This window comes from Panthera uncia (assembly GCF_023721935.1).
Source record: "Panthera uncia isolate 11264 chromosome A3 unlocalized genomic scaffold, Puncia_PCG_1.0 HiC_scaffold_12, whole genome shotgun sequence".
Lineage (NCBI taxonomy): Eukaryota > Metazoa > Chordata > Mammalia > Carnivora > Felidae > Panthera > Panthera uncia.
In genome coordinates, this window is record NW_026057579.1 from 17172385 (window position 1) to 17184615 (window position 12231).

At 39.9% G+C, this 12231-nt stretch overlaps 1 protein-coding gene across 3 annotated transcripts in view; it reads right to left on the reverse strand.

The window, feature by feature from the left end:
* Nucleotides 1-8805, reverse strand: part of CLIP4 (CAP-Gly domain containing linker protein family member 4) — an 86894-nt gene extending 78089 nt beyond the window's left edge. For 2 of the 3 annotated variants that reach the window (XR_007462346.1, XM_049651904.1), the window contains exon 1: nucleotides 8496-8805. The gene's annotated coding sequence lies outside the window, so the exon portion shown is untranslated. The remainder of the gene's footprint in view (nucleotides 1-8495) is intronic. The other variant, XM_049651905.1, reaches the window with a different exon arrangement.
* Nucleotides 8806-12231: the final 3426 nt, after the last annotated feature.

The window sequence follows — 12231 nt, forward strand, 5'->3', positions numbered from 1 at the left end:
TGACTTTGGCTCAGATCATGATCTCCTGGTTTGTGAGTTCGAACCCTACATTGGGCTCTCTGCTATCAGCACAGAGTCTGCTTCAGATCCTCTGTCCCTATATCTCTCTGCTCCTCCCCCACTCACATGCTCATCTGCGCGCTTTCTCTCTCTCTCTCAAAAATATACATTAAAAAAAGTTCTTATCTGCTAGAAATTCATACTAAAGTATTTATGATAAAATGTTTAATGTCTGAGATTTGCTTTAAACTGGTCCATAAGTGTGTGATGGGAAAGCAAATTGGTCCAAGCATGATGGAAATCAATATGGAGGTTCCTCAAAAAATTTAAAATAGGTTTACCATACAATCCAGCAATTCCACTTCTGGATTTAAACCCAAAGGAAATGAAAACAGGAGTTCAACGATGTATCTGCACTCCCATGTTTATCATAGCCTTATTCACAATCACCAAGATATGGAAACAACCCAAATAGCCATCAGTGGGTGAATGGATAAAAAAGATGTGATACATATACACAGTGGAATATTATACAGCCATGAGGAAGAAGTATATCTGACAGGATATGCCACAACATAGATGGGCTTTGAGCAACTACGCAAAGTCAAACAGAGAAAGATAAGTATAAAGATATCACTTTTATGTGGAATCAAAAAAAGTTAAACCTGTAAAAGTTAGTAAAATGGTGCTTACCAGGGGCTGGTGGATGGGGTGGATAAGAGTGATGGTGTTTAAAGACACAAACTTATAATGAATGGTAAATAAGTCTTAGAGACCTAATGCACACGTAATGAATTTAGACAATGATATTGTGCTGTGATTATGTAATATGATAAATATCACTACACTAGCAATCATATTATAATATACAAATGTATCAAAATAACATGCTATGCACCTTAAACCAATACAAGGTTACATGTCAAATTTATTCAAGTAAAAATATAAGTGTATGGTGGAAGGGATAGATGAAAAAAGAATGACAAAATATTGATCATTATTAAAGCTGAATGATGGGTATATTATTTCTTCTTTTGCATACATTTGAAATTTTTTCCCTAATAAAAAGCTTTAAAAGAAAAAGTTCCAGAGGGAAGAAATTTTAGTCTATTTTTGTCAGTGCTGCATCCTGAGTACCTAGAACCTAGTACTTGGCACATAATACAAATTCAATAAATATTTGTTGATAAAATGGGCCTGGTTCTTTAAGATTTCAGTCACAGAAAAGATAACTATCATATCCAAGGAGTTGAGAAATCACAGAAGTTGTCTTTGTATCACATGCATGCACACACTCTAAAATGGGAAGCATTCATACATCACTAAAGCTCTATCAAGTTGTCTTGCCAGCAGCTGCTTACAAAACCAATACAGTTTCATCTCTGTTCACTGTAAACTATCAGCTGCTTAATAGCATCTTGATTAGGGGTTGAAAGACTGTCAGACCCACTGGAGCATCCTCCCCCTCCCCCACCCTACCCTGTGGGTGGGTAGAGAGCAGTTTGCACCTTGTCAACAATGGATCAAATGACTCACCTAACAAAGAGAACCATTGAGAGACCAATTAGCTGGGAGAAAGTCTCCTTTGTGACAAAAACAGCATTGATAATAAGATGGGTTTTGACATTCCTCATCTAATCATATTTGCAACAGCAGGGAACAGTTAAGACAAAAATAAATGTGAATTGTGTTTTTAGATTCATATAGGGTTCAACCCAAGAAGAGTAAGTTACAGTCCATCCTTTTAAGGCCCATCAAAATATCCCATGCAATATCTTCATCATCATCAAAATAATCACAACCATAAGCCCTGAATGACACTTAGCAAGGCAACCAAATTGCATATTAACCCATCAAATCAGGAATAAACTGAATACCTCCTTCCTAAAGGAAAGTATGGAGTCTACCACAGTATAAGATTTGCTCCTTGTTTTCTAGGATAGGAGGAAGAGTGTTGAAGCTGTCATCATGTGCAAATTGAGCTGGAGCCCCCAGAACCTTCTCTCCCCAGCTCAGTAACCCTAGAAAATCACTTAACTTCTCTGGGTCTTAGTTTGTTCCTTTGTAAAATGAGATGAAAAATACCTGCCTCCCACTGTTGTCATGAGTACAAAGCCTAACTCAAAGTGGGCTAGCTGGAGGAAAACAATCACATGTGGTCATGAGACATGAACATGAGAAAAGAACGCCAACAACGTGCCAAAGAAGCAGTGTCTAGGGATTTCCCAAGAGGGAGCACACATTGCAGGATGGGGTGATCAGGAAAGCCTTTGAGGAAAAGATATATTCTGAGTTAAGTGGGGAGGATAACGAGCTCCAGTTACATGAATGAGGGGGCCAGCATTTACTGAGGGCTTAGTATGTGCTGTGCATTGTTCGAAGCACTTTCATGAATTATTTTACTTCTGAAGAAGAAATATCATTTTAGTTTCACCTTCCAGTTGGAGAAATAGGCATAAGGTAGTTAGGCAACTTGCTCAGGATCACTCAGTAAATAGCAGAACCTGGATGTGAACCCAGGCAGTCAAGTTCAAGAGATTAAACTCTTAACCACAATGCTTTGCAAGAGAAAGGCTTGGAGGTAGAAAAGCTAAACGTGTGTTTGGAGGACAGCAAAGGGTCCAAGTGGTGCAGAGTCCATAGCATGAATTGGTAGAAGATGAGCTGGAAAGGGAGGTTGAGAATAGATCAGGAATGGCCTTGAGTGTCACAGTAAGAGGCTAAGAGACATTTATGAGGATGAGGAAAAGCCACCATGGAATCTGTCAGCACTGTCCAAAATAGAATCTCCTGTCTGACCCTTATGCCCCATATCTGTTACGCTCTCGTAATAAAAAGCCTTAAAACAAAAGCATACTAAAAATTCAAGCATTTTGAAGTGAAACTCAGCAACTAAAAACAAAGTTGCCTTGAAAGTGTTAGCCTTGGGGCGCCTGGGTGGCGCAGTCGGTTAAGCGTCCGACTTCAGCCAGGTCGCGATCTCGCGGTCCGTGAGTTCGAGCCCCGCGTCAGGCTCTGGGCTGATGGCTCGGAGCCTGGAGCCTGTTTCCGATTCTGTGTCTCCCTCTCTCTCTGCCCCTCCCCCGTTCATGCTCTGTCTCTCTCTGTCCCAAAAATAAATAAAAAACGTTGAAAAAAAAAAAAAAAAAAAGAAAGTGTTAGCCTTTATCAATTCAACTTAACTAGTTCTTTTAAATAGCAAATTATTTTTATAAATGATTTCTCACAGACAGCTTCATTTAACTTGGTGTAAGTATGCACAGTAATGACCTGCATTCAAAATGAAGTGGAGACAAGTTATACAGATGTCCCTGGGGGATGGAAATCTATTGTTTCTGCCTTTCCCATCACACCCCATTAACCACTTTGCAGCATAACAATAACACCTACATATCATCATTTTAACAATTTGGTTGTTATATAATAATGTAATAACATAATAATCTTTTGGATATATGTGCATTGCACAAAAGCATATTCCCAGTGAAGAAACAGCCACTCAGCTTCCTTGGGTGCTGTCCGTCCATCAAGGTGCTGATGGTCTTGCTACCCACCCTATTGCACTCCTTTTCTTGGCACCATGGTTTCTGTTTCTCCAGCCTCATCCAAGCCCTAACTCAGTCTTCAAAGCAGGGAGTCTCTCAAGGTTCAGCATGTCAAGTGAGGCACCACACACCTACCAAGGAGCTGCATTTTCACTAACTTAGGGGCACTGTTGCTAGTAACAATAGCCTAGCATCTTTGTAAGCAATGGTCAGTGACATCATGGTCCATTTTGTGTCTCTATTGCAAAGGCCAGTGGCCACGCTCCGGTCTCAGCTGCATCTAAGATTAGCTGCCCTTACGCACACCCACACAGTCCTGAGCATCTGCAATCCAAAGAGGCTCAAGAAAAGAGGTGTGGCCTTGGAGGGGAGCTTCTGGTCCTCATTTGTCAAGCACTTACTAAATAATTCTTGGTGTCAGTAAATACTATTAGATATCACCCTGTCCTTGGTGACTTTCTAACATAACTGAGAGGAAAAACATTAAATCTCAAAAAAATTGGAAGCAAGATAGAATCCCAGACTTTGAACCCAGACATGTAAGGTTTGCCTGGAACTGAAAGGGTTTCTAGGGTGTGAGTACTTTCAATTTTAAAACCAGAACAGTGCCAGGGATATCAGAACAAGTTGGTCACCCTACAGAAAAACTAAAGTTCAAGTGTAATTAGCTTTGGGACCTTGAACACACAAAATAATTTCTCAAAAACTCAGCCTCCTCATTTATAAAATTGGTATCATAGTAGGACCTACTTTATCACATATTTCTTGTATGAATTCAATGAGCTATTGTATGAAAAGAACTAAGCACAGTGCCTGATGCTGAATAATTGCCCAATAAGTGTTAATACTGTATATGTAATCAATAATTATAAGATAGCATATAATGAAAGGCTGCATTAGGTATTTTAGGAACTAAAAAATCAGATAAGGAAGAATTGGATCATTAAGAAAAGTTCCATAGTGGTAGGGTTGACACATAAAATATAGGCTGCCCAATTAAATTTGAATTTCAGATAACAAATAATTTTTTAGTAGAAGTATGTACCAAATTATTTTTTTTAATTATTGTTTATCTGAAGTTAAAATTTATCTGGATATCTGGGTATGTGCTTAAAATGGTGAGAGACAAGAGAAAAACACCAGGCAGAGAGATAAACATGAGTAGCAGTGGACCCAAGACAAGAGCAATGCATGGGATGTTCTTATGAATGTTTAGAGATGCTTCATAGAAAGAATGAACAAGACTTTGTGAAGGAAAAGAATGGATCCAAGGTTTTGACCCCAGGTCATTATGAGAGGGACTCTATAGTTAAGGAGATCTAGTATGTGGCTGTCAGGCAGGTGGCTTGAATTCAGGTGATCAGGGTGGAGGTGGGAGTGGGAGTGGAAAGAGTTGGATTCAGAGAGGTTTTATGAAGGAAGGTAATGTCTGTGGAGGAGGTAGTGACTAGAGTTCTAAATATGGATGTGTCCTTTCACCATGAAAACTTCCTTGAATCCCTGCAGTGTCATTATTGGTGACCTGAATAAGCAATTACGTATAACACTAGAGAGGTCTCATGAGGTAAGTTAACTCAGACCAAGAAAAAAAAAAAAAAAATAGGGCATTTAATGCCCTGTGTGCTCTTCTCTTTGTGGTAAGAAGAGATTAAAGCTTTGGAATTCATACAATTCCCTCATTGCTTTCCTCCCTCCTAAGAGACGCCACAGAGTTCTCCTGCCCCCCAGTAATGACAGAGTTCTTCAAAGAAACTGAGTTCAATGCAGCCAGCCAGCAAGGGGCCTGGGAAACTCAAAGAAACCTCCCTTGGCATCTGTATCACTATTTTTGACCTCTCAAGTAGGTTGCTTTTTTCCTGATGTACGTATGTGAAATTCTACTCTTGGGGCAAATGAAAAACCTGCAACCCCATTTGGTAGTTTTTCCCCAGAAGGGCAGTGCTTCTCTTTAGAAACACTTCCTGGCATATGCCTGTATTTCTGATTCTAAGAAGCAAATGGTTCAGAATATCTGCCTTGAGGTATATGTGAAACCAAAAACCAATGGTCCTAAAAGAACCAGACCCAAAGGATCTGTTTAGAAACTCCCTCTGAGCACTTTATCAAGTTCTGATTACTCACACCGACATTCTTCAAAGTCATCTCCCACCTCTGCCCAATGTGATAAAACCTACCCCTTCACTCCCACCTCCCCATCCTATACATGCCATTCTTCTGCTTAGACTTTGCCTGCAATCTACCTCCTCCTATCCAAATCCAACTACACTTCCAGACGCTTCCTATATCTCACCTCTTCCATGGGGAGCTAGCTCTCTAATTTCTCCCTTTCACTAAAAAAGGACACATTTTAAAATCCAATTATATGCTGTTTTGTATATTAGTCACTCATGTGAAAACATTGGGGCACCCAGGTGGCTCAGTCAATTGAGCATCTAACTCTTGATTTCGGCTCAGGTCATGATCTCAAGGTTTGTGAGTTCGAGTCCTACATCGTGCTCTGAGCTGACAATGTAGAGCCTTCTTGGGATTCTCTCTCTCTCCCTCTCTCTGTCCCTCCCGCACTCTTGGTCTCTCAAAATAAAGAATAAACTTTAAAAATAAAATTGAATTAAAATGTTTAATTTAATATCTTTCTCCAGATCCTGAGTTCCTTCCTCTCTTTCAAAAGACAGGAGGAAGCAAAGAAATAAAAGGCAAAGAAGACATTTAAAATGTGGACCAATTGGGGCACCTGGGTGGCTCAGTCGATTGAGCATCTGACTTCGGCTGAGGTCATGATCTCATGGCTCTTGGGTTTAAGCCCTGCGTCAGGCTCTGTGCTGACAGCTCGGAGCCTGGAACCTGCTTCAGATTCTGTGTCTCCCTCTCTCTCTGCCCCATCCCTGCTTGTGTGCTCTCTCTCTCTCTCTCTCTCTCTCAAAATAAATAAACATTTAAAAAAATGTTTAATGTGGACCAAAATACAAAAGTCGATTGTTTTCCTGTATACCAGCAATGAACAATGGGAATTTGAAATTAGAAGCAACTCTATAAACAGTATAAAAAAGAGAAAGAGAGAGAGAGATGCTTAGGTATAAATCTAACAAAATATGTACAAGATCTCTATGAGGAAAACTAGAAAACTTGCATGAAAGAAATCAAAGAACGTCTAAATAAATAGAAAGCTATTCCATGTTCATGGAAAAGAAGGCTCAAGATAATTAAGTCAGTTCTTCCCAACTTGATTCATGCATCCAATTCAATTCCAATGAAAATCCCAGTGTATTATTTTGTGGATATTGAGAAACTGATTCTAAAGTCTATATGGAAAAGTAAAAGGCCCAGAATGACCAACACAATGTTGAAGAAGAACAAAGTCAAATGGCTGACCAGACTTAAAGACTTAGGATAAAACTACAGTGTGTTATTGGCAAAAGAAAAGACAATTATATCAGCAGGATAGAATACAGAGCAAAATATACCCACACAAATACAACCACTCTTTCACAAAGGAGCAAAGAGAATTCAATGGAAAAAGAATAGTGTTTTCCATAAATGGTGCTGGAACAACTGGACATTCACATACAGAAAAATGAATCTAGACACAGAACTTACATGTATCACAAAAACTAACTCAAAATGGGTCACAGATATAAATGCCAAATGCAAAATTATAAAACTTAGAAAACAACATAGGAGAAAATCTAGGTAACCTTGCATTTGGTAATGACTTTTTAGCACCAAATACAAGTTGGAGTTCATTAGAACTTAAAACTTCTGCTCTGCAGAAGAAGTTAAAAGAATGAAAACACAGCCATAGACTCGGAGAAAATCTTTGCAAAACTACGTATCTGATGAATAACTTGTATCCCAAATATACAACTCCTAAAATTCAATAGTAAGAAAACAGCACAACTTAGGCAAATGATCTGAACAGACCTCACCAAAGAAGATGGCAAGGAAGCATATGAAAAGATGCTCAATATCATATGCTATCAGGGAAATGAAAATTAAAACAACAATGAGATACCACTACAATTCTATCAGAATGGCTAAAATCCTAAACACTGACAATATGAAATTCTGGCAAGAATGTGGAGCAAAAGGAACTCTCATTCATTGCTGGTGGGAATGAAAATTGGTACAGCCACTTTGAAAGACAGTTGGGCAGTTTCTTACAAAGCTAAGTACTGTATAGTCTTACCTTATGATGCAGCAATCTCACCCCTAGATATTTACCCAGTTGGAAAATTTGTGTCTAAAACCTTGCACATAAATGTTTACAGCAAAGTTATTCATAATTACCAAAAATTGGAAATAACCAACACGTCCCTCAGTAAGGGAATGGACAAACAAATTGTGGTACATCTATACGATGGAATATTGAAAGTGGTAAAAAGAAATGAGTTATCAAGTCATGAAAAGACTTCAAGGACCCTTAAATATATATTGTCCAGTCTGAAAGAAGCCAGTCTGAAAAGGCTACAGTAAAAAGATCTGAAAGAAGCCAGTCTGAAAAGGCTACAGTAAAAAGGTCAGTGGTTGCCAGGGACTGGGGAGGGAAGAAGGGAAGGATCAATAGGTAGAGCACAAAGGATTTTTAAGGGCGGTGAAACCATTCTGTACCATGCTGTAATGGGGGATATATGACTTTACGCATCTGTCAAAACCCATAGAATATACAACACAAAGAGTAAACCATCATGTAAATTACGGACTTCAATTAAGAGTGATGTATCAATATTGGCTCATCAGTCGTAAAAAAAAGCAAAAAAGGAGTGGATTGTGAAGCATTTTTAATACTCCATTCAGGTTTTTAGCACTGAACAGACTTTTGACTTCTGGTGTTATTATATAGGAAAGGATACAGTTCTGTAAAATATGTCTAAACTGCCTCACAGCACATGTCCAACTACTGCAACCCATGTTAACTTGTTTAAAATAACAGTATACTTTGTTTAGGATGTTCACCTTTGCCTTTGCAGAAATGAAGTTTCATCGGAGGCGTTGGTGGGCGTGAGATTCATTTTATAGTGAAACTTACCCGAACATGACACTATTCTTTCAATGTCACCCAGAAAAAAATTTTTTCAATATCTCATGGGCCTTCCTCAGCAAGAGCACAAATTGTTTAGAGTGTTGGTTGGGAGTCTATGAAAATAGGTGTTTTCATAATGGGCTCCCTTGGGCCCATAAGCAGATTCCAATTACAGAAAGCCAGGGTGGTGGTGGCCAGCTTTGACTTGACTCCCTGTGGTGGAGTCCTCCTTTGAGTGCAACAGCCTGCTTTTCAACAGACAGCAAATACATAATAATGACATTGCCTGTGGTGCTATGGATACCAGATTTAAAGGGCCAGAAACCATAGTTAGGACTTTTAAGCTACCTCTTAGGCTGCTGGAAGCAATAGTGGAAGAAGAAAAATGGCTTCCAGAAGAAAAATGGCTTCCAGAAGAAAAATGGCCCGAAATAGGGCCTGGTCCTTCGTGTCATGGCAAGGAAGAAGCCTAGAAGCTGAGGAGACTCTCTCGCAAAGGGAAGCTGAGGAATTAATGCCTGGACTTACTTCTCCCTCCTCCAAGTCTCGGCCAGTGCATCTCTAGGGCTGGAGCACTAAGGATCCGTCTCCCAGAGTACTGGCAAGGGTGCAGAAATGTGTAGAGTGGGGCACCTGGGAGAGTCTGTAGGTTAAGCGTACGACTTTGGCTCAGGTCATGACCTCATGGTTCACAAGTTCGAGCCTCTCATTGGCTCTCTGCTGTCAGCACAGAGCCTGCTTTGGATCCTCTGTCCCCTCCTCTCTCTGCCTCTCCCCAGCTTGCTCTCTCTCTCTCTCTCTCAAATAAATAAACATTAAAAAAAAAAAAGAAGAAGAAGTGTGTAGAGTGGATCTGGAGGAGGAAAACAGAAGGCATCCAGCATTACCTGCAATTTCCTATCTTCCCCCTTTTGGTCACAGGGTTATAACCTAGACTCCAAAAAAAGTTGTGTTTTGTTTTTTGTTTTTTGTTTTTTCCACCAACAAGTGTTGGTTCTGTCTCTGATATAAAGAGAACATACTGAACAGAGCTTTGAATGGATTTTGTCATGATTTCTGAGGATAAGACAGTGTACTCACCTTTTGGGCTGCAGCAACAGATGAAGTAATAACTTGGAAAAGCAGCCTATAGCTTCCGTGGTCTATTCTTGAGATTTTGCTGACACCTGGCTGCCTATAATTATTGGAACCAGTACAGATTTCACAGTCACTGACTCAAGTGTGCAAAAATGTAATTTTCTCTATTCTTCTATAATTGAGTGTAATTTCTGCCTTAAGCCTCCATTCTGCCTCAAAGCAGAGAAAATTTAATCTAGTCACTCTCAGATAAACTCATTCAAATTCAGTCATTTCTTAGTCAATTCAAGTTTATAATTCAGTCACAATTCAGTTTAAAACTCTCTCTCTTTTCACCCGTCTGCTTCTCTTCCCTGGAACTGATCTCAGCTCTCAAGAGCTTATCCGAGGAGCCCCCTTCTTGGTCTTCCTCTGTCCTATCCAGTAGATGACATGTGCTCCCTTGAGAGGTGACCTGAACGATCTATGGGGCACAAGGGGGTTCCCACTAGTTCTCTCTGTTGAAAGGGCAGGCAGCTCCATCCACCTGGGTCTCAGCCTCATCCTGGGCTAGCTGACCCCCTAGCTTTCTTTCTCTGGTAGATTTGTTCCACATGGAAGCGTTCAGGACATTGTAGGTGATCTGTTTCTGCCAGTCTGACTATGGGAGCCTGGGGTGGGCAAGTCTCCCATCCTTTTGTACGGAGACATGCCACACCAGCCTTCTCTTCTGGCACTTCAAGGGCATATGAGGCTCTTCTCCCCAAAGCTTTCTGGTTTGTTATCTCCCAGCCTCAGGCTATGGCCCAGGAAAGGGGCTTGAGAACCTCTTCTCTCAGGAACCACCCCCATGAGGCCTTGAGATCAGAGGTGGGCACAGAAGTGCCACACTCACACAGAACCCTGTGGCTTCTCTCTTCCTAACTCAGGAGGTATTCTTTAACTATGGAAAGAATTGGGGGACAGGCAGCTGTTGTGTCTCCTCCAATCTCCTTGCAGATTTTTTCCATCTTATACCTGAGTGGAGGCTTTGAACTCTGAAGCTGGTGATTCATTGACTTCTGGTCAATGCTCTCTGGTGCTTCACAAAAGGGCTTCCCCAATGTGGCCGTGAGGAAAGGGGCTAGAGATGCACTGAAGACATCTGATGAGTAAAAGGAGAGACAAAAGCACCTCCATCAACATTCCACATCCCAGTCTGCCACACCACATTCTGCTTTATTTCCATGTTCTATTTTACTTTGGGAGGCACAACTAACTGTAATTAGATTAATTTTATTTCATGACTGAAGTTGGCTCAGAAGAAAATTCTCAACCAGACTGTTCTGAAAATTTGGGGGGGGGGGAGTGGAATAGCTACTTGTTGAAATACATGTTTATGGCCACCCCCACTACCCCATCACTCCCAAGCCCCAGCTCCCCATTTCTGAGGACTCATTTGGATATGTAAATTACTGGAGGACGGTGATTAACTTGCCTCTTTACTTAATAATCACATTTCTTATCTTCATATACTTTAAAGCTCATCTTTCACTTTAAAGTTCATAGTGGTCACTTACACATTTTCAAGTCACCCCATTAGTTTGCCATTTTGTGGCCCCAAAGAACTTAGTATCCTGTCAGCCGGTTCACTTCCATTTTAAGAATTCTTTAAAACATTAAAACCAGTCCCAGAAATTCTTGAGAGTCCCTAATTTGCAATTAGCCATCTTGAAATGTGTCCATATCAAAGGTGTGCTTGAAATGTGTTAACTGTTTCAGAGCCAAAGCTCAATCTAGCTAAGTCCTATCCCTCCATTTCACAGGAAACTGACACTTAAAAATAATTACTTCCTAAAAGAATAATAATACTGACAAATTCCCAATTACAAATTTGTCCAGGTGTTTCACAAGGTATAAATTTAACCTTTCTAGACATGACAACAAAGATAAAAATTATAAAGAGAAAGACCAAAGAGTTGGTTATGTGAAATGAAAACTTTCGTACTCCAAAAAATATCATAAAACTAAAAGGCACAAGGAAAACTTAAAAAAAATACTGGCAACATGGCAACATATATGACCAATTAAAATACTAATATTCTGGAAATTAACAAAAACAAAGATATACACCCCAGTTTCTACAAATGAGCAAAGAATGTACAAGTAACCCTTGACAGAACATATGCAAGTGGCCAACAGAGCATATAGTTTTTAAAATACACAAACTCTCCAATAAATTCATGAATGCAAATTGAAAGGAGATGCCACTTTTACTCTTTAAAATCAGCAGGGTTTTTTAAAAGGACAATATCCAATGCTAGCAAGTTTACAATAATATAGATACATATTCACACTCCTGCTTGGAATGTAGACTGGTATATAGTCTTTCTTCCTAGAGAATAATTTCACAATTTGTACCAAAAGTCTTAAAAATGTTTATATTCAGGGGGAGCATAACTCCCCACTCCCTATGCGTGGCTGCCGATCATACTTCCAAAGAGTATAGTAGAGAAATGGGATAGGGAAACACCTTCACGGTGGAGCAGTCTTACGGACACTGTATCAGCCAGGTGATCAAGGTCAATATCGCCAGTTGTAAATCATGTTGATAGTATGTACTCTCGATATGAT